At 37.4% G+C, this 5,783-nt stretch overlaps 1 long non-coding RNA gene across 1 annotated transcript; it reads left to right on the top strand.

Annotated features, from left to right (window-relative positions):
- The first annotated feature begins 48 nt into the window (after positions 1-48).
- Positions 49-2,295, top strand: LOC128897111 (uncharacterized). Its single transcript, XR_008462212.1, has 2 exons — positions 49-85; positions 144-2,295. It is a non-coding gene; the product is annotated as an uncharacterized LOC128897111 (long non-coding RNA).
- Positions 2,296-5,783: the final 3,488 nt, after the last annotated feature.

Raw genomic sequence — 5,783 nt, 5'->3', positions numbered from 1 at the left:
TATTTGCAATGGTGAAAATTAAAGTATCGTTACGTTGACAATTGACTCATTTGATGAATTTGAAAAAAATATAACCTTATAGAAGGTAACAAAAAGAAACTTTTTTTCTATTTACAGTTTGTTCATAGAACGTTTGGTTTCAGAAATAAAAATTCAAAACTTAGAAAACCTTTAACTGATAAGCGAAGAAAACGAGAAGTAAGATTATGATAAATGTTTTAATTTTCGGGAGAGGAACACGTGCTACAAGGATTTCGTTATGATTGTTCTCATGCGTTTCAAATAGTAGCATTAAGGAGATATTCTAGTCTAGAACTTTCAAATATGAATATATTAATTGAAATATAAATTGTTGTTGAAAGAATAATTGTGATACGTTACATTTTTCAACTACCTGAAAAAGAACTTTCAAGTAGAGAAAATAGCTTTACATTTACTGTGCTGATATCGGGTTGTCCAAAAAGTTTCTTCCATTTCATTAATAAGTAATACATACATTATTGAATTGCATACGATTCATTTTTGCTTCGTTACAACATTAACATCTAAGAAATTAGGTCGTCTATTTATATAAACACAGTCACACAAAATAACTGGGTGCAAGTTGTGGAAGAAATTTTTGGGACAGCCTAATATATAAGAAAACAATTAAGATAAAAACTTGACACTTGTACAAGTGTCAATCATATATTGATTATTTTCACCTTCAACAAATTCTATACGTCTTTAACATCTGAACAAATATGTGTGCGAAACCCTTTATACAAATTCCTTATAGATTAAGAAAAAGAATCCTCAAAAAGGACTAAAAATTTCCGCTCTAGACTAGAATACCCCCTTTTTTTTTATCCAGGAGCACCGACATATCTTCTGCAAGAAGAGAAACGAGACTAATTTCAATAAATACTCTATTAAACGCCATTCATGTATTACATAATAATCATACAACATATTCGTAGCGCATAATGATATCAATGACAATTAATACAAAGTAAACCGTAAACAATAGCGTCTCAACTAATATTACAGGTGTACACCTTTCCCGTTCGACTTCGCAGACGGAGGACTATCGTTAAAGAGAGAGAGACGTCCTGACAGAAGGAAGGTAGAACGGAAAACGAGATAATATGGCATCCTAGGACTTCGTTTTATCGTGTTCCGAAAAAATAGCGGTTATCCCCGTTCTCTATTAGACTCTACACTACCGATATCGAGTCGATCGAGCTCGTCCAATCTCTTACTTTCTCGTTAAACAAAATATTTCCGCTAAGCGCTAGCGACTTTACAGGTTTCTCCAAGGTTGACACCCTTAACACGTTCAATGCCTCTCACCCTATATTACAGGTATGTCACGTATCCATAAGTTACATTTACTATCAACGTTAACTCCGAACCAGCGAAATCAGATTAACTCGACTGCAGAGGAAAGAAAAGAGCCGAGAGGGAGAGGAACTGACTTTTTAATTAGCACAACGCTAGGTATAATGCAGAACTAACGCTGATAGTATGCAGCTTTTCTGCCAAATGGTGTACAAGTAGACGCTGTAGATGTTTATACAAATTAATGGTTTCACAGAACAAAGAATTTAACACGTTCACTGCCAGACTAATAATCATCAACATTTCTACGAGGCTAAAATTGTTATTTATACAATCATAAGTGATATAATTCAACATTTGTGGTGGTACGTATTTGTACAATCTCTTTCAAATTTACCAATTCTATCCGGATTCATTTTTGTAACACTCTACGTTGAGATTGAACGCATTTAATTCCTTAGTGAAGATCCTTGGGCAAATATGAGTAACGTAGCAGTCAATGTGTTAAATCAAAGTACGTTTCATCTTCCAAATGCTATAACATGTATACTATCTCTGACATTTTATATAACTTTACATTTACAAGCATTCTCATACATTTCTCTGTACTTCCATCTGCCATAAATGCACAAACATCCGCAATCTGCTTACAGACCATAAATTATCCGGCTCCTAAAACTATATACCATTAGCTTTAATAAATAGTACTAATCAAAAAGTCAACGTCACGCTTGTTGAAGACTTCCCTCTCCCTGCAATAGGGAACGCGTTGGTCTCGCAAGACGTATTGCTGTACATGCTCTTAATTCTAGGATAACTGGTGGAACTGTACATTTGGAAATTAACCTATTATCAATCACCGATAAACGATAAACCTCAGCGACGATTCTACGTGATCGCGTCGTTGCTCGAAGATAGATAGAAGATCATTGTGGTCTGGAGAAATCTAGACACCCAACCGAACGCTAAGAATAATTCGAATACGTTTACTTAACGTCTAACTTGTAAACTTGTATACTTTCCAGAACGATCGAGTCGTACAGGTGATCCCCTAATTATTACGAGCAGGACAGTGTGAAAAATCGATATGGATCAACGATACTTAGCTTTACGATCGCCAATTACAATCGCGTTAATAATCTAAAGCCAGCGACTGACTTGCAACAGAAAACTGTAATGTAACTTCTCGGCTGAATTCTCTCAATTCAGTGAAAAGTAGACGATCAAAGAGGTTCGTCAAAAAACCGTCATACCAGTGGAGCACCAGTGGACTAAGCGAATGCTCGCGTTACATTACAATGTTCTGTTGCAACTCGCAAGTCAGTCGCCGGCTTTAATGGCGCGATCGGCACGAGGACAGTGAAAGTGATCGAAGGAAGGAAGTATCTCGAGTTCCTTCGCGGCAATGAACGTATTAACGTGTCGACGAAAGATTTCATATAGCATTCGTTTTTCTTCTAAATATCGTGTTGTCTTTTCGCTAGCTTACAGGGGGAGAGTTACATAGATTGCTACTGCCCTATGATTCTCGATAAAATATGCGTTTTTATATATGTATATGTAATATTGTCCTGTTACACTCGATCACCAGTAAGTTTGCACAGACGTTTGGCGGTTTCGTTTCGATCATGCTCGACGATACACTACCGTGGCGCGTCGTCGACTTTCGCCTGACCGTTAACTGAAAAGTGGAACGTGAGGTATAAAAACAAGTGTGTTCGTCTCGCGCCGTTGACCCTGGAAAATAATTACAATTTTACTTTAAACTATCGCTTCAAGTTGATTCTCTAATTCTGCTAAAGGTGGGTAAAAAGCGAGCAGAGGCTCGCATATCGACACGGGACAGGTTCGATGGTGCACAGGTACAGACACCACTCTCTTAAACTTAATGGTGACCAGTTTCTCGTGTGATCCGTAGTCGTTAATTGAACATGTAATTTTATCGTCTAGTCTCCTACGGCCGTTGCTCTCGCCAAGTCCTAGAACCGTATTATACAAGGACAGCTAAGCTAGATAAGTCTCGAGCTTGGACACCTCAGGCGTCAGAGGTGCACGTCTCAACATTCATTGATTACTTGTCACGCCTAATTAGGAAGGTTTACTCATATGGAAATCAACTGGCAGTCATTTTCTAGATGAACATTTCAACATTGGTATACTTATCGCATTGCTAGTAATTGATAAGAGATTGGAATCCTGGTACTGTTCGATACCACACTTTCTGATAAATTGTCGTTGTAATATTACAATAGGTATTCGGATAGACCTAGCTCAAGCTACGATGGCCTTTTTTTAAACAATGTATATGGTACATTCCATGCCGAATCAATCAATTTTGAACCTGCAATTTTTTCTATTTGTCTGAAAATCTTTTTATATTATTCTAATCTCTAAAAAACTATTTTTTAGTACACCACGTGTACTAGACCTGAATGGACGTATGGCATTTGTTGACCAAAGTATCTGCACTGCTAACGAAACGTCAAGATTACAGAACTCCAGTTAACATCTACATGTACTATAGCACGATATTGTAACACGATTATTTTTCTTCAAAATTTGTTTTCAAATTCAATTTTAATCCATTCGATGGCCACCTATATTTAAATTTTGATCTAGAAAATTACCGATGGTTGATTATTCACCGAATAGTATTAATTATTGTTATACTGTTCTCCTTTTAAAATAACTCTCATCAAATTTACGTGCAAATTGTACTTTACTGATCCTCGATATAGATTCTTTAACACACTGACTGCCAGACTATAATACTCTTTGAAATTTTTACTGTGATTTATATTCGTTTGCAAGTTATTGGAAACTACACTTATCAAACGTTTATTACGATATCGTTTTTCATCGAAATTCAACTATTTCATTCAAATTTATTTCCTTAACTTTCAGAATTGCTGCGCACCTCTGACCTGTTGCAGTCCAACGCTTGGAATAACATTTTCTCACACTCCCATCGATTCGTTCTCCCTCTTTCCGGGACAAGATTCATGTATCTCCACACCAACCTGGCAGCGTTAGACAAGAATAGCTGACTGTGATCGTTTCTATCTACACTCGTTCCCTTCTGTCCCCATACTTGCGTCAACTTCTGGATCATTGCACCAGTTTCAAAGGAATTCTGTACTAAACGGTACAAATGTTCCCTACAAGATGTCCTCGTTTCGTCCAAACAAGGATTATTATTCTCTGCGCCAACGCTACAACTCTAAGAATCAAACAGTTTCGTGAAACGACATTTCAACTAGACAAGTTCAGTTTGTATTTAACAAAGCCAGACTCCAAAAACAATTCCGTCAACAGAATTCTCTTACAACACACGTAGTTTACACCTGTTGCGCGCACTCTTCTCTCTGGTTGTTCTTTAAATAAATATGCTAGCAAATTTTTTACACACTTCCAAGTGACGGAACGAGAAAGAAGAACCTAGATATACTTTCATCGACCCTCGACGCGCGTCGAGCTTTCGATAAACGTTCCCGCTTCGAATCTCGTTTCTCGGGGGCTCCCTCCGTCTCTGTACACGGCATGTTCTCGCATTCGAACCGACCACGAACCGTGGGGGCTACGACACCACGGAAAACAAGATAAAACACCTTGGTACGATTGGTCTCCCGCTTGGGATTCGTGCAACCTCCAAAAATAAACGACGCTCGGCGGTTAAACAGCCAACGATTCTTTCTGGAGGTAACTGCACATGCGTTGCGGGGTGGGTGGGGGGCGCGAGAAACGAATCCCGAATTAGACCTTAGAACAAGAATTACTTGCTACGTTAATTAATAGTACCATACTGAATCGTAGACTCGCGATATTACATTCATAATAATCATATGAGTATCATAATCTTAACTTGTGTACACAGTTCGTTTAATTACCTAATTAAGACAGTTTCGGAACGGTATACGGATAGAGAACATTAGTGAGACCGACTAATATTCCACTCTTCTCTCGTTCGCTCTCGCTTTCGTACCGTTGTCTATACACGGCGAACAGCGTGAACGTACCAGCGACCACGGGTCTCGAATAATTACGTTTACGTTGCCATTGGCATTAACACGATACACAAAGTAAATCACGACAGGAACATTTTGCACTATTTAATGCAATGTAAATAATTTTTTTAATGTTCCAGATGCGTCGCCTGGAATGTTCGTATCGACGTTCGCAACTTTGCAAACTTATTTATATCGCATTAAATAGTGCAAAATGTTCCTGTTGTATCTACTTTTTGTATTATATTAACGTTAATGGCAATGTTAAAAGTTGATGTAAAAGTTGTTTATATCGCATTAAATAGTGCAAAATGTTCCTGTTGTATCTACTTTTTGTATTATATTAACGTTAATGGCAATGTAAAATAAATTATACGAAGCGATTATTGGTACGTTCATCCCCTTCGCTGTGTATATATATATACACATACATATGTATATATTTATATATATATATAT

The sequence above is a fragment of the Hylaeus anthracinus genome, unplaced genomic scaffold (assembly GCF_026225885.1).
Source record: "Hylaeus anthracinus isolate JK02 unplaced genomic scaffold, UHH_iyHylAnth1.0_haploid 11978, whole genome shotgun sequence".
Classification (NCBI taxonomy): Eukaryota; Metazoa; Arthropoda; class Insecta; order Hymenoptera; family Colletidae; genus Hylaeus; species Hylaeus anthracinus.
Note: the sequence above shows the minus strand (reverse complement) of the source record. Positions and strands in the feature narration are given on the sequence as shown.